The sequence below is a fragment of the Dama dama genome, chromosome Y (genome assembly GCF_033118175.1).
Source record: "Dama dama isolate Ldn47 chromosome Y, ASM3311817v1, whole genome shotgun sequence".
Classification (NCBI taxonomy): Eukaryota; Metazoa; Chordata; class Mammalia; order Artiodactyla; family Cervidae; genus Dama; species Dama dama.
In genome coordinates this window covers 8,834,984-8,856,800 of record NC_083715.1, presented here as the reverse complement: position 1 = coordinate 8,856,800, position 21,817 = coordinate 8,834,984, and the positions used below count along the sequence as shown (strand labels likewise).

Below are 21,817 nucleotides of genomic sequence, written 5' to 3'. Positions count from 1 at the left end.
GTGTCCTGGTCTTGCCGGTTTGAAAATTTATTGATGAGTTTTATAAATTCTTTTGTGTATTTTGGATAGCAGTCCTTTGTCAGGTGTATGTGTCTTTTGAAAGTATTTTCTTCCAGTCTGTCTTATCTTTTCATCCTCTTGATTGAAATCTCTTAGTCTCTGTAGGATTCTGTTTCTTTGCCAGGTTTATGATCTATTGTTTTAAATTACTGTGTCTTGCTTTATCCTTTGCAAGGCTAGATGCTTTGCATGGTCATCCGTTTTCAGCTACCACTTTAGCCTCTTGTCACAGCTGGTATATCATCCTGGGCTCAGCTTCCATGGTCTTGTTACTTGTTCTTCTTCGTCTCATTCTTCACATTCCAACTCTTCATCTGCATAATGTTCATGTAGATTTTTAAAGTAATGGATCTGGTCACAGTATGATTGGCAGGACCCTTTGGTTCTGGTACCACCTTATCTCAGGGTTCTTCTTCCCCTTTGCCTTTGCTAGTGCAAAAACGAATTATGGTTTTGGTAGGGTGTGAGATTAATAATGTTACGTGTCCCATACTTTCTGTTTCAAGCTTTCTGTACTGTTACGTTAATAATTTGTAAGATAAAGGTTAAATCTTTTGTCACTTTGTGTATTTTGCTTTATATGCCAGCTTAGTCTTGGAAAAGCCTGTTTAGATCTTTGTAAACATTAAATTTTCATCTCTTTCCTACCATTTTATTGTATGTTTGGACAAGTGATCTTTCACTTTTCTTGTATCAGTACAAAGATATTTTTCTGAAACAGTTTTAGAGGAACCATTTCTTGCTCATAGAGTGATCTGAATAAGAGATGATTGCAGCAAGTTTATTTAAGGGCATTTATCTTTCATCTTTTTAATCATGTCTCTGTGTGTGAGCATTCAAAAATAAATATAACAAAATTAACTCTTAGTAGCAACTTCCTTTCTACTAAGTAGAATTCACTATTACTGATTTGTCAGGATAATTTTTTGATGTATAATGCAAATAAAGCAGTGTTATCATTTATGACACACTGTGCTGGTTGATCGCATTTTAATCTTGTTGAAGGGCAGTGTCTTATACTTGGTGATATATTTTTAGTGTATAAATTAGTGATTTTAGAAAACATGTCTTATTTTATAGCTTTGAAATTTAATAGGTAAATTTTTCATTTATTCAGCTGATATACCAAGCATGTTTTTGCATTCCAAAATCAGCATGACTTTATAAATAGTTAACATAACATATAGTTATATGTTAACAAATAGTTAACATGTAACATATAAAGAGTTAACATATAACTTGAGTTTATAACAAAGGGAATATTTTCACTTAAATCCTTTCAAATGATTAATTTCTAGATTTTCTGGTGTTTAGAATGTATAATACAGTTTCTCTAACATTGTCATAATTTTAATTTAATTGCTACTCAGAGTTTAGAGGGTCAGTGAAAGAATATGAAGCTTGATGAAGAATTTTGTAAATAGGTACATTTTCAGCTTGCTGGGTTTTTTTGTTTGTTTAGCATATGGGAGCTTGCATATGATGTGTGGTAGACTTAATTACTTGAAATAGGTTTTACCATTTTGCATGAACGTGTTTAACATGGTACTGTCAACTGACATGGATGTTTATCACTTTTAATATTGTCAACATATTTATGGAGTAATCTCTTGGTGATACATTTGAAGTCAAGTAGCTGAGTCTTGTGAACAAGAGTATATGATATAATTTTGAATTATGTGGTATAGACTAGTGGTTTTCATACTGTATGTTTGGTAGAATAGATTAATTGTCCCAACAGTAAAATCTCTCCCTGTTTTCCCTTTACGTGTAAGAAAGAAACTAATTACAATTTTCTCAGCTTCAGCTTTCTCTACTATGTGTTGAGAGTAGTGTGTGTGTGTGTGTGTGTGTGTTTAATCTTTGACACTTAAAATCACTTTGTTCTAGTTCTAATACACAATGACATTTTATTTACATGTGTTTATAATTTGAGTTTTAGGTGTCAGAAAGCACTGTGACTTTAGATTCTTCCCAGCCTAAAAAAGTTAAACCACTGCTATAGATTATCTGTGGTGAAGAATGTTTAGAAGTTAAAAAAAAAAAAAGTCTCTTTAGGCTGGAGTAACTGAGAGTTGAGGTGGACTGTGGAAGATTGGTTGGATTTTAAAAACTGACATTAATAGTTCCAAAGTGTCATAGGAGCATAGAGGACAGATGCAGTACTTCATGACAAAGCTAAAACCAGAGTCTAGATTCTGTTTCCTAGTCAAAGAATTTTTCCATTGAACTGCTAACATAGCAGGAAGAAGTAATGGTCAGTAACCTTTACTGGAGAAGGTGTGAATATACTTATGGATTGTGGGGAAAAAAAATTCCTGAATTGTTATCAGAATTGCCTTTAAAGGGTATTTCAGACTGGAAGGAACTTTATGCAAAGGCAGATATGGTGAAAGAACTTATTACCTTGTTGGAGGTGAATCATGGTATTGGAGAGTGGGGATGAAATAAAGGATCTTTTATATTCCAGGCACTGTTCTAGATGTGGGAGGTACACACGGAGAAGAGAATCCCTGCTGCCATGGAGCAATAATAAACAGATAAATATGTAATATACTGGTAATTAGTGACGAGTACTGTGAGGAAAAAATAAAGTGTAGGGTGAAGAAGTAGAGGTATTGTTATTAAAACAGGATGGGCAGGGGAGACCATTTTGTGGAGGTTGAACTTGAGCAAAGGAAAAGGAAATTTCCAACAATAATCCTTTGAAAAATATTCTCATACACTTTCTTTCTGTCTTGTTCTGTGGGACCTGTATAATTCAAATGCTGGTGAGTTTCCTATTGTCACTGAGGCTGCTGAGATTATCCCCAGTTCTTTTCATCCTTTTTACTTTATTCTGCTCTTCAGAGGTTACTTCCACAGTTTTACATTCCAGCTCATTGATGCCTTTGTTTGTTTCAGGTATGCTGTCGTTGATTCTTTCTAGAGTATTCTTAATTTCAGTAATTGTGTTGTTTGTCGCTGTATGTTTATTCTTTAATTCTTATTGGTCTTTGTTAATTGATCTTTGCATGTTCTCTATTTTGTTTACAAGGTTTCTGATCATCTTTACTATTATTTTTCTTTATTTTTTTTTCAGGTCATTTGCCTATTTCCACTTCATTTATTTGAACTCCTGTGTTTATAGTTTGTTCCTCCATTTGTGGAGTACTTCTCTGCATTTTCTTTCTTTCTTTTTTTTTAAAGTAAACTTTCTGTGTTTGAGTTCTCCTTTGCCTAGGCTTCAAGTTTGAATTCTTTCTTTTGTTTGGTTTCTGCCCTCTGAAGGCTGTTTTAGTGGATTCTGTGAGCTTCCTATAGGGTGGGATTTGTGCTGAATTTTTGTTTGTTTGTTTGTTTTTCCTCTTAAGGGCTAGCTTAAATGAGTTAGTAATCCTGTCTGCTGATGATTGGGTTTGTATTTTTGTTTTTTGTTTTTTTGTTGTTTACATGAGTCCTGCACAGGGTGCTACCACTGGTTGTTCTTGGGTGATGCTGGGTCTTGTATTCAGGTGGTTTAGTTTATGTAAGTTCTCTCTATTTAATACTCAGTAAGGTGAATTATCTGACCACATACGGTTTTGGAATCAGTGCTCCCATTCCAGTGGCTCAGGGCTTGATGTCTGGTCAGAAATAAAGATTCCACCAGTGGTTTGTTACGACATTATGTGAGATCAGACAAGTGGCCAAAAATGAGAAACCAAAGATGAATCCCAGACAAAAGGCAGTTTTAAGATAAGACACATAATAATTAAATAAAATGGAATATACACATTTACTTATTCACCTATAAGCAAAGTCAGAACAGTACAAAAAAATAAAGTACAGTAGATTGAGCTGGTAAAACTGTAAAACAACAGTTATGTTAAAATGTTAAGAAAACTAAATAAAGCCAAACTGGAAAACAAACTAAAGCAAGGTGTTGAGTGGGTATAAAGCAATGAAATAAAATTTTACATATGTTTAGAGGAAAGGAAAAAAAAGTGAAGAAAGAAGAAAATATAAAGGCAAAGTTATATAGCATTAGATGAAGAAATTTTATATACATTGAAGATTAAATGCATGGGGCAAAGAGCTATAGAAAAGAAAAATGAATCAATGTGAGAAGATATGATAGGTTTTAAAAAATTAAAATTTTAACAAGAAAAAATGAAAACAATAGAAGAAGAAGATGAAAGAAAAGAGGAAAACTCCACAGAACTGCAAAAGCCCAATGTAGAGGCAGAGGTTTATAGTAACAATAAAAAATGTGACTAAATATATACATGTACATGTTGACACATAAGCAAAATCAAAACATTCCAACAAAAATAAAAGGAAAGAAAAAATATATACACTGGTACAAAATTAACCAAATACAACACGGACTGGAAAACAAAGCTAAGCAAAGGGCCAATTGAGGAATAAAGCTATGAAAATGAGCCTAACATACACATTGAGAGGAGAGGGAAGTAAAGAATGAAAGAACAGTTTTGCAAAGTTAAATAGAGGCTGATAAGGAAGAGTTGTACACATTAAAGATAACTGCAAGGGGGAAAGAACAGTAGGAAAAGTAAGTAAAGGAATAAATGTAGAAAATCATAATATGGTTAAAAATTAAAATTTAAAGGGAGAGAGAGGCAAACTCGACAAAACCACAAAGGCCAACGTAGAGGAAGAGGTAACAACAACAACAACAACAACAAAGAGTGACTGCAAAAAAAAGAAAAGCTCAAAAGCTTAATTAGATTCCATATTGCCAAAAAAAGTAACAAGTACAGCACAGGGGGTGCAGTGGGGCCGGGGGAGAAGAAAGAAAGAAAGAAATTCTGAAAGGTCTACAGAAGAAGTCCAAATGTAAGAAAGAGAAATGTTTCTCTTGAGTGAATGCTGTCAGAGTCCTTTCCCTCACTGGGAGGCACAGTTCACCTCCTCTCCCTAGGATGCCCTCCAACACTCTGCTGATCTCTGGATCTGCTGTGGAGGCAGCTCAGATTCCAGTGTGGACCTACTCCTGTGTGTTCTTGGCTCAAATACCCAAAGCCATCAGAATCAGTATGGTTTCTTTTGTGGGAGCTATCAATTACCTTTTATATATTCCTTAGACACAGAGTCTGACTAGTTGATCATGTGGATTTAATCTGCAGCTTGTACAGCTGGTGGGAGGTTTTTGTCTATTCTTCCATAGCCTCTTGCCATGGGTTTCAGTTGTGATTTTATTTCCAACTCAGCATGCGGGTTGGCCATTAGGGTTTGCTTCTGGGGCTGACCTGAAGGACTTGTGTTTGTCCCATTAGGGCTAGGTGTGGAGGTGGTGCAGCCGCTTGAGTCCCAGGGATCCTGGCAGCACCAGCTACTCAGCGGGGAGTTATCAGTTAGGGCAGAAGGAAATATAGTGCTCTAGAAAGGTATGGCAACCATTATTGATAAATATGCTCCAGTATTCTTGCCTGGAGACCACTCCCCCATCTGACAGAAAAAGCCTGACAGGGCACAGTCTACTGGGCCTAAAAGAGTGGGAAACTGCCCGAATGATCCTGAGTGCATAGACGCAAGATATGTGTTGCCCGTGGCAGCTTTGTCCTAGTGAGTATTGAGAATGAAGGTGGCATAGCTGATTGGCTTGAGGACACTCTGGTGGTTCCAAGTGTTGCAGGGACACGGACTGCTTCCACCACAGGATTTATGGCCCTATCAAGTCTTTCTTTGAGCCTCTTGTAGCTGGCGATCAGACGGCCTCTTTGACCAGTCATTTTCTGGGATTCTGCCCACTCAGGCAAGTGGAGGGCTCCCTTGCCTGGGTTCCTTCTCTGTCGCTCCATGTGGCTAGGCACATACAGGGACCTTCTGCCTGGGATACTATTCAGTAGATCTGTGCATCAGACACATAAAAGGACACCCTGGGTGGGGTCCTATCTGTGGTTTAGTGTGTCAGGCTCTTGATGTGCCAGCCTCTCTATTGTTCAGTTGCCAATGCTGCTGTTTGGGGAGAGAGAATCTATAGTGATGCCTTCACCCCCTACACGTGACTCAGCAGTATTCGCCTTGCTTCCATGGTTGCCAGGCTTTCCTACACAAGCATTTCCCACCACAGGCTCCTCCCTTACATCCCCTATCTTTGTCTCTCCACCGTCAATATAGGCCCTCATCCTGTGATTCCTTCACAGTCCCCAAACTCCAGGTCCCAGGCATGGGTCCAGGGGACCCATTTTGTTGTCCAGGGTGTGTATGGCTGTGGCAAGGACTGTCTGATTCTCATTCTATTTAGGCTGCCACAGTACAGCTGTTTCAGTGGCAGTCTTAAATGTTTCCTCTCTGATTCAGACAATTACCCTGATGTGGGGATTGGACCCTTGCTTCAGTTCCCCCATCCACCTTGAGCAGGTCATGTCCTACTAACACTCCTGGTTTTCCTTCTAGTTCCTTCATCTTGATAAATTTACATGATTCTATATCTTGTTGTCCTCTGGTCAGCTCTTCCTGTCCATTCTCAGCTGGTGTTCTTCATGCATGTCTGTGTCTGAAGGTTTATTCCTGACGTATCCATGGAGAGAGATACATTCCATGTTCACCTATTACTCCACTATCTTGTTCTGTGAAACTTAAAAAGCTTTCCCTCACAAGAGAAACTATAAGGAAGGTGAAAAGGCACCCTTGTGAATAAAAGAAAACAATAACAAATGAAGCAACGGACAAATAATCTCCAACATGAGCAAGCAGTTCATGCAGCTCAACACCAGAAAAATAAATGACCATTAAAAAAAAAAAAAAAAATGGCCAAACAGACATTTCCCCAAAGAAGAAATATAGATGGCTGACAAACACATGAGAAGATGCTCAACATCATTCATGAACAGAGAAATACAAATCAAAGCCACAATGTGGTGCCATTTAACACTGGTCAGAATGGCTGCCATCAAAAAATCTGTAAGTAATAAATGCTGGAGAAGGTATGCAGAAACAGGGATCCTCTTACACTGTTGGTAGGACTGCAAGGTACTTTGGCCATTATGGAGAACAGTGTGGAGATTCCTTAAAACACTTGTAATAGGACTACCATATTACCCAGCAACCCCACATCTGGGCATACACACCAGGGAAAACAGAATTGAAAGAGAGATAGGTACTCCAATGTTCAGTGGAAAAATGTTTACAATATTCAGGAAGTGGAAGCACTCTAGATGTCCATCAGTTTGCAAATGGATAAGAAAGTTGTAGTAAATATAGACAATGAATTGTTACTCAGCTATAAAAAAGAACATATTTGAGTCAGTTCTAATGAGGTGGATGAAATTGGAGCCTGTTATACAGATTGAAGTAAACCAGAAACAGAAGTGCCCATATAGTATATTAGCACGTATATATGGAATTTGGAATGCGGTAAGGATGAGTCTTTATGCAAGAGAACAAAAGGGACACAGATGTAAAATTGTTTTTGGACTATGAGGGAGAAGCTGAAGGTGGGACAATATGAGGGAACTGCAGTTTAACATGTTTATTACCATATGTCGAATAGATGACCAGTGCAAATTCATTACATGAAGCAGGGCATTCAAAGCTGGTTTACTGGGAAAGTGCAGAGGAATGGGGTGAGGGAGGAAGTGCGATTGGGTTCAGGGGGGTGGGGGGGGGGTTGGGACACACGTACACACCCAGGGCTGATTGATATCAATGTATGGCAAAACACCACCACCACCACCCAAGAAACAAAACGACAAAATTGTAAAGTAAGTAACCTGGAATTAAAACACATTAATTAAATGAAACAAAGAAAATAATATATATTTCTATTTCCAGTTTTTTAAGAAATCTCCACACTGTTCTCCATAGCGACTGAACTAGTTTGCATTCCCACCAACAGTGTAAGAGGGTTCCCTTTTCTCCACACCCTCTCCAGCATTTATCGCTTGTAGACTTTAGTATAGCAGCCATCCTGACTGGCGTGTAATGGTGCCTCATTGTGGTTTTGATTTCCATTTTCTCTGATAATGAGTGATGTTGAGCATCTTTTCATGTGTTTGTTAGTCATCTGTATGTCTTCTTTGGAGAAATGTCTGTTTAGTTCTTTGGCCCATTTTTTGATTGGGTCATTTATTTTTCTGGAATAAAAAAGCCGCAGGAGTTGCTTGTATATTTTTGAGATGAATCCTTTGTCTGTTGCTTTGTTTGCTATTATTTTCTCACAATCTGAGGGCTGTCTTTTGACCTTGCTTATAGTTTCCTTTGTTGTACAAAAGCTTTTTAAGTTTCATTAGGTTCCATTTGTTTAGTTTTGCTTTTATTTCCAATATTCTGCGAGGTGGGTCATAAAGGATCCTGCTGTGATTTGTGTCGGACAGTGTTCTGCCTGTGTTCTCCTCTAGGAGTTTTATAGTTTCTGGTCTTACATTTGGATCTTTAATCCATTTTGTGTTTATTTTTGTGTATGGTGTTAGAAAGTGTTCTAGTTTCATTCCTTTACAAGTGGTTGACCAGTTTTCCCAGCACCACTTGTTAAAGAGGTGGTCTTTTTTCCATTGTATATCCTTGCCTCCTTTGTTGAAGATAAGGTGTCCATAGGTTCATGGATTTATCTCTGGGCTTTCTATTCTGTTCCATTGATCTATATTTCTGTCTTTGTGCCAGTACCATACTGTCTTGATGACTGTGGCTTTGTAGTAGAGCCTGAAGTCAAGCAGGTTGATTCCTCCAGTTCTAGTCTTCTTTCTCAAGATTACTTTGGCTATTCGAGGTTTTTTTGTATTTCCATACAAACTGTCATATGACCCAGCAATGCCACTTCTGGGCATACACACCGAGGAAACCAGATCTGAAAGAGACACGTGCACCCCAGTGTTCATCGCAGCACTGTTTATAAAAGCCAGGACATGGAAGCAACCTAGATGCCCATCAGCAGATGAATGGGAAGGAAGCCGTGGTACATATACACCATGGAATATTACTCAGCCATTAAAAAGAATTCATTTGAATTAGTTCTAATGAGATGGATGAAACTGAAGCCCATTATACAGAGTGAAGTAAGCCAGAAAGATAAAGACCAGTACAGTATACTAACACATATATATGGAATTTAGAAAGATGGTAATGATAACCCTATATGCAAAACAAAACGAGACACAGATGTACAGAACAGACTTTTGGACTCTGTGGGAGAAGGCAAGGGTGGGATGTTTTGAGAGAACAGCATTGAAACATGTATACTATCTAGGGTGAAACAGATCATCAGCCCAGGTTGGATGCATGAGACAAGTGCTCGGGCCTGATGCACTGGGAAGACCCAGAGGGATTGGGTAGAGAGGGAGGTTGGGAGGGGGGATCGGGATGGGGAATACATGTAAATCCATGGCTGTTTCATTTCAATGTATGACAAAACCCACTACAATATTGTAAAGTAATTAGCCTCCAACTAATCAAAATAAGTGAAAAAAAAAAAAAAGAAAAGCAATGCCAAAGAATGCTCAAACTGTCGCACGATTGCACTCATCTCACATGCTAGTAAAGTAATGCTCAAAATTCTCCAAGCCAGGCTTCAGCAATACATGAACCATGAACTTCCAGATGTTCAAGCAGGTTTTCGAAAAGACAGAGGAACCAGAGATCAAATCGGCAACATCCGCTGGATCGTGGAAACAGCAAGAGAATTCTAGGAAAAAAAAAAAAAACGATTTATGCTTTAGTGATTATGCCAAAGGCTTCGACTGTATGGATCACAGTGAACTGTGGAAAATTCTGAAAGAGATGGGAATACCAGACCACCTAACACGCCTCCTGGGAAACTTGTATGCATGTAAGGAAGCAACAGTGAGAACTGGACATGGAGAAACAGACTGGTTCCGAATAGGAAAAGGAGTACGTCAAGGCTGTATGTTGTCACCCTGCTTATTTAACATATGCAGAGTACATCATGAGAAACGCTGGGCTGGAAGAAGCACAAACTGGAATCAGGATTGCCATGAGAAATATCAATAACCTCAGATATGCAGATGACACCACCCTTATGGCAGAGAGTGAAGAGGAACTAAAAAGCCTCTTGATGAAGGTGAAAGGGGAGAGTGAAACAGTTGGCTTACAGCTCAACATTCTGAAAACTAAGATCAGGGCATCTGGTCCCATCACTTCATGGTAAATTTATGGGCAACAGTGGAAACAGTGTCAGACTTTATTTTTTGGGGGGCGGGGGTGGGGGGGCTGCAAAATCACTGCAGATGGTAATTGCAGTTATGAAATTAAAAGATGCTTATTCCTTAGAGGGAAGGTTATGACCAACCTAGATATCATATTAAAAAGCAGAGACATTACTTTGCCAACAAAAGTCCGTCTATCCAATGTTATGGTTTTTCCAGGGGTCATGTATTGATGTGAGAGTTGGTTGTGAAGATAGCTGAGTGCTGAAAAATTGATGCTTTTGAACTGTGGTGTTGGAGAAGACCCTTGAGAGAGTCCCTTGGACTGCAAGGGGATCCAATCAGTCCATTCTAAAGGAGATCAGTCCTGGGTGTTCATTGGAAGGAGTGCTGCTGAAGCTGAAACTCCAAGACTTTGGGCACCTCATGCGAAGAGTACTCATTGGAAAAGACCCTGATGCTGGGAGGAAAAAGGGACGACCGAGGATGATATGGCTGAATGGCATTACCAACTCGATGGACATGAGTTTGAGCAAACTCCGGGAGATGGTGATGGACGCCAGGGAGGCGTGGAGTGCTGCAGTTCATGCGGTTACAAAGAGTTGGACATGACTAAGCGACTGAACTGTACTGCAAGTTATGCATGTGAAACACTTCATAATATCCTAAAGAACTAAAGAAATGCTTGTTGTCTTTTACTCACGTGGAAGGGAATGTCCAGGTGACCATTGATGAAGGTATCTAGTTTGAAGAAATTGCTATGAGCAGCAAAACTGCTGAATACAAATGGCTCCAAGCAGGCTTAGAAACCAGTGCCCCCTCCCAGAGAATCAAGGACCCCTGGACAGCACCCCAGACAACATTTGGCAAGACAAAATCTGGGGAGTTCCTCTAGTTAGTTCCTCTTATCCCTGTAGAAAAGCTAATAAGTATGGCCTGGATGTGTGGTGTGGACTTTGGGTAGGTGTTGGTTTAAGGTGGCCTTTGGAAAATCTTATACATTTTCTGAGGTCCTGGTTGCACATCTGTGAAGTGAAGGTGAGAATACATAACTCATAGAGTGTTTGAAAGCGTTCCATTAAATGCAAAACTGCTGACACTACAAGTAGTCCAATAAATCCAGCTGTGATAATAGGGACCCTGCTTTGTTAGTGTTTATGCCCAGATCTCTGCTCATTGCCTTATGTGTCATGTGCCCTTCACATGTATTTTCTGAGTAAATGTGTCGGTGAACTATTTCCTATGGAAGAAGGTTGGGAAGTTAAACCTACAAATGGGAAGCACAGGGAGCTAACACTGAACTGGGCATCTGTGTTCAGTGTGGCACGTCAGTCTCCTGAACCATAGTTAAAAGGGAGAATGGGCTTCCTGATGGTTAAGTGGTTAAGACTCCATGCTTCCCCTGCAGGAGGTGTAGTTTCCATTCTTGGTCGGGGAGCTAAAATCCCACAAGCCATGCAGCGTGGCCAATAAGTAAATAATGTAACACTGAAACTTAAAAATATGAAAGTAAAAGTTTGAAAAATAAATATAAAAAAAAAGTTTTGGCAAAGTGTGTAGATGGACAAGTAGGAGATCTCACACTTTCTGATAAAACAAGGGCTAACTCTCCAGGCCCCACCAGCCTTGCTTCACTTCTGTTCTCCATCTTAGAACTCAGAAGAAAGGAGACTGAAGTGAAGAGGTATAGTCTATGAGAAAGAAAGGGCCATGTGTACTAAGAGGTCAGAGGGCCCCAGGATGACGACCCCGCTGGCCCATTCACAGAGAAGGGGTTATAAGGCCTTGGTACAGTAGCCTCACCTCACCGTTTGTACCCCAGTCGTACCCTTCCTCTATGACTTGGGGTACAGGATCGAGGCCAAATGCTGTGAGTGTCCCAGTTCTTTCTGTAGGTCTTTACAGCCAGCAGCATAACTATACCTCCCCTCATCCCTGTTGCTCTCTTCTCCAGATTGTGAGGAGTGTCAGAACTTCTTGATTGACAGCTGTGCTGCCCACAGGCCCCCGACCTTTGTAAAGGACTCTGCAGTGGAAAATGTGCACGCCAAATGCTCAGCCCTCACTCTGCCCCCTGGGTTAAGTATCAGACCATCAGGCATCCCTGCGGCTGGGCTTGGAGCGTGGAGCGAAGCATCTGATCTGTCTTTGGGCCTGCACTTTGACCTCTAAGAGGGCCAGACGATGAAGAGGCCACTAACGGTGGATGCTCCTTGGCTGGTGAGAAATAACCCTGCTTCCCTGTCCTCTGGCCTCTAATCGCTTGTGTGTGGTAGTGGGGGTACTTCATATCTACATGCAAGGGTGCAGATGATGATGACACGGTCATCAATGACACAGTCAGCCCTGTGTACTGTGTGCACTGGTCATGAACACAGGACTTCTATTTAAAGATCAGAAGAAGGTGGGAGACAGCGGTACAGGCAAATAGGATGTCTTATCAGTGTATAGGCACAGAGGGCTTCTATCTAAAGATCAGAGGAGAGGTGGGAGACAGTTGTACAGGAATACAGAAGTGACTCCTCACTTGTGGAGCCCTTGACTTCAATCTCAGTAGACTCAGACTTGAAATGATGATTAAAGAGCTTACCATATGGGTCGACTGACAGTTGAATCCATGCAGGCTGAAGAGCATCAGTGACAGCAGAGGGAAATACCTCTTCTATTATTTGCTGCCAAAAAAAAAAATCAAAGAGAGAAGAAAGCTTGTATCTCTTTTCTGACACTCAGCTTACCAAAGGGAGAAACCACTATGAGTATGTGGGTGGAAAGGACACACCTTTGGTCAACTGGATGAGGTGAGTGCAGTGAGTCTGCAGTTTGTAGACGACGTTCCTCCCTCAAGCCCACACCCCTTTCCTTCTCAACCCATCTCCCTCACTAGCTTTCACATCTTCTTTCCTCTTTTCCCTCCATATCATGCTCTTTAATTTCAAAAGACATTAGAAAGAAAAATATAGCTTGCGCTCTCAAAATATGTCTATACTCTCAACAAAACTGAGGTACTTGAAAACAACTTGAGGAGTTTAGATTCACCAGGGATACTTTAACTCACTTAATTGACACTGACCAAGCACTCTGTGTCCCAGTTTAGACAGTGAACTTCATTACTGAAGCAGATCACACAACTCATGTCCTTTTGGAGAACATACTGCAGACAGACTGCAACCAATCGGTTTTAGGGGTAGTAACCTTAATTTTTATATTTGTTAATAACTCCAGAGCATCAGGGTAATCTAACATGGGAGATGTTGAGTCCATGTGGGCAACAACCTCTCCAGGCTCTGTTCCAGTGAGAAGTGGGCCCTGAGGCCTGGGAAGCAATAGCGGAGGGCAAGATGGCCATGAGCATGGCCATTTTCTGAGGTCCTCTCCTTTCATCAGGGCAAGCAGAAAGTGAACAAACTCTTACTGTTGTGTGTCTCAAACTACGTCAGAGCACTCTCCAAGTGTCCATGGGAGGGGGTGGGCAAGTGAATAGGACCGTGGATGCATGTGGGGAGATGTGAGAAAAGCCTCGGGAAAGAAGGCAGGCTGGGCAGAGTGCTGAGTGGTGCATGCTAGCTTAGGAGCACCAAGTCCTGTGGAATGAAAGAGAACTTAGTTTAGAGGAGCTGGAGATCACCAGTCTTACGGACAGTCCAGGTGGAGACAGGTCTGGAACTGGGCCCTGGACAATGGCTAATTAGGTAAGGAGAGAAAAGCATTCCAACCAGGAAGAGGGTCAGAAACAGGATCTGGAAATGGGAATTCACATGGCCTGGTCGAAGGTGTGAACAGAAGGCCCCTATGAGGGGTGGTGGGAGCCATGGTGGCCTCAGAGCCTGAAGGCAAGGAGCTGGGCATGGTCTGACAGTGGAGGGGACTCGTCTCCTGTGGTTTCTTTCCCCTTCCTGGCCTATACCCCAGGTATGTGAACTGTGTCTGGGACGACGAGGAGCAGAACCTGATGGCCTTGCAGTATGGCAGATCTTCTACCAAATCTGCCAGGTGGTCAGCCGGGCTGTGAACTTCAGGTCTGATATGCAGACGAGTGTGGCAAGGAACTTGGCGTCAAGCGGGACAGCAGGGAAAAGAGCGAGCTCGTGGCTGGGAAAGGTGAGTGCCACCCCTCTTCCAGTGCCTCCATCATGTCCTGGGGATCCTCCTTGGTCCAGTTCTGAAGCAGAGTACAATCCAGTCTAGAGTCAGTCAAGTTGCAACTAAAATGCCTCAGAATTTGCTTTATTTCATATGACTGTTAGGAAAATGTTTATATTAAAAATGTTAGTTCTAATGTTCAGTATTTCATGCAAAAAATGTGTAATACACTTTCTGCTGAAAGGCGTGTAAGTGAAAAGTTTTCTAGCACATACCAGCCCTCTCACCTTTACCTGTTTCTTCCTCATTTCCTACACATATCTGAGTGACATGCATAGAGTGATTTGCATTCAGTTACTGTTTCAGTTTGTTGTCAAGTGAGTTCATACTCTGTGCCAGACAGGGCTCCACACACTGAAACAGACAGAACCACTCCCTTGGGGCAGCATTGGCTTCATACCAGACAGGGGCTGGTGCTCTGAGGAAGACCAGTGCAGGAAAAGTGCCTTGGGTCAGTATGAGCAGAGGGTGGGGTGTGGTGGAGGATGGTGGGGCAGGGTCTCTGCAGCGAGGACACTTCTGGGTAAGGATTCCCGGCAGCGGAGCAACCAGTGCTGCACCCACAGGGCCGGGAAGAGAAGTCATGCCAGTGATAGCAGGAGCAAGCACAGAGAGAGAGGAAGGAGGCTGGATGGAACACCAAAGCCTCGGCATCCATGTCCATGTGCAGGCCCCCAGGGGTCTTCCTGGAGACATAGAGCAACCGTGCAGCTTTCAGCTGCAAGTGGCATGGTTTCTGTGCTAAGACAATGCTGCAGCTCATTTTTGGGAAGAGACAGCAGCAGGGAGTACCCTCAGAGGTCAGTTCCTTGCGAGACATGAGGGAAGAGTGGGCTGACTGAAGATGCATGGGAGTGAGGGTGTGAGGAGTCTGATGGGAGATGTATTTTAAACCAGGGCTTCCTAGTGCATGTTAAATGGACTAAAACTGAGTGAAATAAATGAGGAGTGAGTACTGGTGAGGCTTGAGAAAGGACACATCTTTATTTTATGATTTACAGAAGACAGAGGAGCAATTTATGAAACAGTTGGGGTAGCAGGAGCCAGAGACCTGTAGTCAGTGGGACCTGGGCCTCTTGGTCTCATCCAGTCTGAAACCCACTTCCTGCAGAGATCAACACAAAGACTACTCTTTGAACAAGGAGTCTCAAATTCAGTTTTACTCACACCTGCTCTAATCACCCCCTGTGCTGCCTCCCATATGCAGTGAGCTCCAGGCCAGGCACTCCTAACTTAACAGACTCTTTCCCCTCACAGGGAGCCCTTCAGGGAGATTCCACCTAAGTCACCAAGAGTCTTATCTCTCAGTAGGGTAAAATACCTGTGGCCACTGTGACATCACTTTTAAGATACACACAGGGAAAGGTCCTTGCAGATCCACCTCTATCAGAGACACTGCCTCTGATGCTACTGCAAGGTCCCTAGTCTGGGTAATATGTAGAAAAGGCCATTAACACAGGCTTCCTGGATTTCTGTAGTTGTAGAGAATAAGAATGGAATGGAAAAGAGGACTGTAAAGGCACACTTGATGGGAGACAAATCGTGCACTGTCAACACTAAGATGATCAGTGGGGCAGGCCGTACCATGGCAAACCAGCTACCTGACTAAAAGCTTCCTCTTTCACCAGAACCAAAGCCTAAGATCTACCCTGTGTATCCGACTCTCTGGACTTCTCAAGTCAAAAATTCCTCTCAGATCCTCCTGAGACCATCTGCAAGAGACCACCTCCAACCAGAGGATCCCTGCCCGGTCAGTCAACATCAGCAGCTGTGATATTCTGATCCACACAGCCTGAGTGAAAAACTGGAGCAACGAGAGGGCAAGAAAAGTCCCCATCCTTCGATGAAAGGCCGCACATTTTGCATAAGGCCGAAGAGGATTTCAATGGCCTCTTCCTACTCACCCAAAAGACAAATGGGGGGTTCTGAGGTGCATGAGAGAACGACATAAGAGCCCAGCACAAGCCAGAAACTGAATGCAGAAGAAACAGGCAAATTACTTATGGGGGCAGGGGTATCAGGAATTATAAGACTCAAGTATGGAGAGTGAGGGTAAGTCTCCAAGGATAGGTAAAGTCTCATCACAACCAGAGGACTCACACATGGGAGAAGCCCTATGTATGTAGAAAGTGTGGACAAAGCGTCAGTCAGAAGTCCCATCTCATCAGACAACAGAAGACACACACAGGGGAGGAGCCCTATGTCTGTGGGGAGTGTGGGCAAAAGTCAGTCAGAAGCGCATCTGATCAGAAAACAGAAGACACACACGGGAGAAGTCCTATGTTTGAGGAGAGTGGTGCGAAGTTTCAGTGAGAAGTCGGGTGTCGTCACGAAGCAGGGGACATACACCGGGTCGAAAGCATATGTTTGCAGGGAGTGTGGGTGAAGCATCAGTTAGAAGTCAGTTCTCATTAGAGACCAGGGGACACACAGGGGAGAAGCCCTGTTTGTGGGGTGCGAGGGTGAAGCTTCAGTGTGAGGTCCAATCTCATCAGACTGCAGAAGACACATACAGGGAAGAAGCCCCGTGTTTGTGGAGAGTGTGGGCGAAGACTCAGAAGTCAGGTGTCCTCACACAGTAGAGTACACACAGAGAGGGTGTGGGGGAAGCTTCAGTTGGAAGTCAGTTCTCACAGACCAGAGGACATAGGGGAAAGCCCTGTGGGTGTGGGTGAAGCTTCAGTGTGAGATCCAATATCATCAGACTCCAGAAGACACACACATGGGAGAAGCCTCATGTTTGTGGGGAGTGTGGGTAACGTTTTAGTCAGAAGGCAGGTATCTCCATACACCAGAGGGGACACACCGGGGAGAAACCCTATGTTTGAAGAAATGTGGGTGAAGCTTCAGGTAGAAGTCAGGTGTCATCACAGACCAGAGTACACACACGAGGGAGAACCCTGTGTTTGCAGGGAGTGTGAGTGAAATTTAAGGTATAAATCAGGTTTCAGAGACGAGAGGACACACAGGGGAGAAGCCCTACGTTTGTAGGGAGTGTGGGTGAAGATTCAGTTAGAATTCAGTTCTCAGAGGCCAGAGGAAACAGGGGAGAAGCCCTGTCTGTGGGGGGTGTGGGTGACGGTTCAGTGTGAGTTCCAAACTCATCAGACTCCAGAAGACACACGGGACAAGCCCCATGTTTCTGGGGAGTGTAGGCAAAGGTTCAGTCAGAAGTTCCATCTCATCAAACAACAGACGACACACACAGAGAAGCCCTATGTTTGTGGAGAGTGTGGGCGAAATCTCAGAAGTTAGGAGTTCTCACACACCAGAGTACACCCAGGGGAGAAACCCTATGTTTGCAGGGAGTGTCGGTGAAGCTTCAGTTCGAAGTAAGGTCTCAGGGACGTGAGGACACACGGGAGAAGCCCTGTTTCTGGGGCTTGTGGGTGAAGCTTCAGTGTGAGGTCCAATCTCATCAGACTCCAGAAGACACACACAGGGCAGAAAGCCCATGTTTGTGGGGAATGTGGGGAAAGATTCAGTAAGAAGTCAGGTGTCATCACACAGGAGGACACACATGGGGAGAAATCGTATGTTTGCAAAGAGGGTGGGTGAAGCTTTGGCTAGAGTCCAGTTCTCAAAAAGACCAGAGTACACAGAGGGGAGAAGCCCTGTTTGTGGACAGATGTGGATGAAGCTTCAGGGTGAGGTTTAGTCTCATCAGAAAGAACACTCAGGGGAGAAGCCCGTGTGTGTGGAGAGTGTGGGCGAAGTCTCAGAAGTCAGGTGTGCTCACACAACAGGGTAGGGAGAGGGGAGAAATGCTATGTTTGCAGGGAGTGTGGGTGAAGCTTCAGTTGGAAATCAGTTCTGACAGACGAGAGGACACACAGGGGAAAGCCCTGTTTTTGGGGTGTGTGGGTGAAGCTTCAGTGTGAGCTGCAGTCTCATCAGACTCCAGGAGAAACACACAGGGGAGAAGCCCCAAGTTTGTGGGGAGTGTGAGCAAAGCTTCAGTAAGAAGTCAGGTGTCATCAGACAGGAACACACACACCGGGGAGAAATCGTACGTTTGCAGGGAGTGTGGGTAAAGCTTCAGGTAGAAGTCAGATCTGAGAGACCAGGGGACACACACGGAAGAAGCCCTACTTTTGCAGGGAGTGTGCGTGAAGCTTCAGTTCGAAGTCAGTTCTCAGAGACGAGAGGACACACAGGGCAGAAGCCCTATTTCTGGGGCTTGTGGGTGAAGCTTCAGTGTGAGGTCCAATCTCATCAGACTCCAGAAGACACACACAGGGCAAAAACCCCATGTCTGTGGGGAATGTGGGGAAAGTTTCAGTAAGAAGTCAGGTGTCATCACACAGGAGCACACTCATGGGGAGAAATCGTATGTTTGCAAGGAGTGTGGGTGAAGCTTTGGCCAGACGTGCGTTCTCATTACAGACAAGAGGACACAGAGGGGAGAAGCCCTGTTTGTGGAGGGATGTGGGTGAAGCTTCAGTGTGAGGTCTAGTCTCATCAGAAAGAAGAGCCACAGGCAAGAAGCCCCGTGTGTGTGGAGAGTGTGGGCGAAGTCTCAGAAGTCAGGTGTGCTCACACAACAGAGTACACAGAGGGGGAGAAAGGCTATGTTTGCAGGGAGTGTGGGTGAAGCTTCAGTTGGAATGCAGTTCTCACAGAACAGAGGACACACAGGCGAGCGCCCTGTTTTTGGTGTGTGTGGGTGAAGCTTCAGTGTGAGCTGCAGTCTCATCAGACTCCAGAAGACACAGACAGGGGAGAAGCCCCATGTTTGTGGGGAGTGTGTGCAAAGTTTCAGTGAGAAGGCAGGTGTCTTCACACAGCAGAGGACACACCCCGGGGAGAAACCCTATGTTTGCAGGGAGTGTGGGTGAAGCTTCAGGTAGAAGTCAGGTGTCATCACAGACCAGAGTACTCCCACCGGGGAGAAGCCTGTGTTAGCAGGGAGTGTGGGCGAAGCTTCAGGTAGAAGTCAGGTGTCATCATACACCAGAGGATACACATCGGGGAGAACCCTGTGTTTGCAGGGAGTGTGGGTGAAGCTTCAGGTAGAAGTCAGGTCTGAGAGACCAGGGGACACAGAGGGAAGAAGCCCTCCGTTTGTAGGGAGTGTGGGTGAAGCTTGAGTTCGAAGTCAGTTCTCAGAGACGAGAGGACACACAGGGCAGAAGCCCTGTTTCTGGGGCTTGTGGGTGAAGCTTCAGTGTGAGGTGCAATCTCATCAGACTCCAGAAGACACACACAGGGCAGAAACCCCATGTTTGTGGGGAATGTGGGGAAAGTTTCAGTAAGAAGTCAGGTGTCATCACACAGGAGCACACACATGGGGAGAAATCGTATGTTTGCAAGGAGTGTGGGTGAAGCTTTGGCCAGACGTGCGTTCTCATTAAAGACCAGAGGACACAGGGGAGAAGCCCTGTTTGTGGAGGGATGTGGGTGAAGCTTCAGTGTGAGGTCTAGTCTCATCAGAAAAAAGACACACAGGGGAGAAGCCCCGTGTGTGTGGAGAGTGTGGGCGAAGTCTGAGATGTCAGGTGGGCTCACACAACAGAGTACACAGAGAGGGGGAGAAAGACTATGTTTGCAGGGAGTGTGGGTGAAGCTTCAGGTAGAAGTCCGGTGTCATCACAGACCAGAGGACACCCATCGGGGATTACCCTGTGTTTGCCGGGATTGTGGGCGAAGCTTCAGGTAGAAGTCAGGTCTCAGAGACCACAGGACACACGGGGGAGAACCCTGCGATTGTAGGGAGTGGGGTGAAGATTCAGGTAGAAGTCATATCTCAGAGGCCAGAGGACACAGGGGAGAAGCCCTGTCTCGGTGGGGGGTGGGTGGGGGGGTGTAGGGTGTGGGTTATGCTTCAGTGTGAGTTCCAATCTCATCAGACTCCAGAAGACACAGAAGGGACAAGCCCCATGTTTGTGGGGAGTATAGGCAAACTTTCAGTCAGCAGTTCCATCTCATCAAACAATAGACGACACACACAGGGAAGAAGCCCTATGTTTGTGGAGAGTGTGGGCCAACTGTCAGAAGTCAGGTGTCCTCACACACCAGAGTACACACAGAGGGGAGAAACCCTATGTTTGCAGGGAGTGTGGGTGAAGCTTCAGTTAGAAGTCAGTTCTCATTAGAGACGAGCGACACTCCGGGGAGAAGGCCTGTTTGTGGAGGGTGTGGGTGAAGCTTCAGTCTGAGGTCCAATCTCATTAGACTCCAGAAGACACACACAGGGAAGCAGCAAATGTTTCTAGGGAGTGTGGGAAAGTTTCAGTCAGAATTCCCCTCTGATCAGGGAAGCCACACACAAGGGAGAAGCCCTACATTTGTGGAGAGAGTGGGCGAAGTTTCAGTCAGAAGCCAGGTGTCCTCACACAGTAGAGGACACACACCAGGGAGAAACCCTCTGTTTGTAGGGAGTGTTGGTGAAGCTTCAGTTAGAAGCCAATTCTGATTAGAGACCAGAGGACACACAGGGGTGAAGCCCTGTTTGTGATTGGTCTGGGTGAAGCTTCCGTGTGAGGTCCAATCTCATCAGACTCCAGAAGACATACACGGGAGAAGCCACATATTTGTGGGGACTGGGGGCAAACTTTCAGTGAGAAGTCCTATCTCATCAGACAACACAAGAGACACACAGGGGAGAAGGCCTATGTTTGTGAAGAGAGTTGGCAAAGTTTCAGTCAGAAGTTCCATCTCATCCAATAACAAAGGACAGACTTAGGGGAAAAGCCCTATGTTTGTGAAGAGTGTGGGCGAAGTCTCAGTCAGAAGTCAGGTGTCCTCACACACTAGAGTACACACAGAGAGGGGAAACGCTATGTTTGCAGGGAGTGTGGGTGAAGCTTCAGTTCGAAGTCAGTTCTCAGAGACAAGAGGACACACAGGGGAGAATCTCTGTTTGTGGGGCTTGTGGGTGAAGGTTCCGTGTGAGGTCCAATCTCATCAGTCTCCAGAAGACACACTCAGGGGAGAAGCCCCATGTTTGTGGGGAGTGTGAGCAAAGCTTCAGTAAGAAGTCAGGTGTCATCCCACAGGAGCACACACACCGGGGAGAAATCGTACGTTTGCAGGGAGTGTGGGTGAAGCTTCAGGTAGAAGTCAGGTGTCATCATACACCAGAGTACACACACCGGGAAGAACCCTGTGTTTGCACGGAGTGTGGGTAAAGCTTCAGGTAGAAGTCAGATCTGAGAGACCAGGGGACACACACGGAAGAAGCCCTACTTTTGCAGGGAGTGTGCGTGAAGCTTCAGTTCGAAGTCAGTTCTCAGAGACGAGAGGACACACAGGGCAGAAGCCCTGTTTCTGGGGCTTGTGGGTGAAGCTTCAGTGTGAAGTCCAATCTCATCAGACTCCAGAAGACACACACAGGGCAAAAACCCCATGTTTGTGGGGAATGTGGGGAAAGTTTCAGTAAGAAGTCAGGTGTCATCACACAGGAGCACACTCATGGGGAGAAATCGTATGTTTGCAAGGAGTGTGGGTGAAGCTTTGGCCAGACGTGCGTTCTCATTAAAGACCAGAGGACACAGAGGGGAGAAGCCCTGTTTGTGGAGGGATGTGGGTGA

General features: G+C 44.3%; 1 long non-coding RNA gene across 4 annotated transcripts in view; it reads left to right on the top strand.

The window, feature by feature from the left end:
• The window catches only part of LOC133053514 (uncharacterized), a 47,903-nt gene extending 30,901 nt beyond the window's left edge, over positions 1 to 17,002 (top strand). For 2 of the 4 annotated variants that reach the window (XR_009692288.1, XR_009692290.1), the window contains 4 exons: positions 12,100 to 12,365; positions 12,769 to 12,943; positions 14,055 to 14,243; positions 15,914 to 17,002. This is a non-coding gene — a long non-coding RNA (uncharacterized LOC133053514). The remainder of the gene's footprint in view (positions 1 to 12,099; positions 12,366 to 12,768; positions 12,944 to 14,054; positions 14,244 to 15,913) is intronic. The other 2 variants (XR_009692291.1, XR_009692289.1) reach the window with 2 other exon arrangements.
• Positions 17,003 to 21,817: the final 4,815 nt, after the last annotated feature.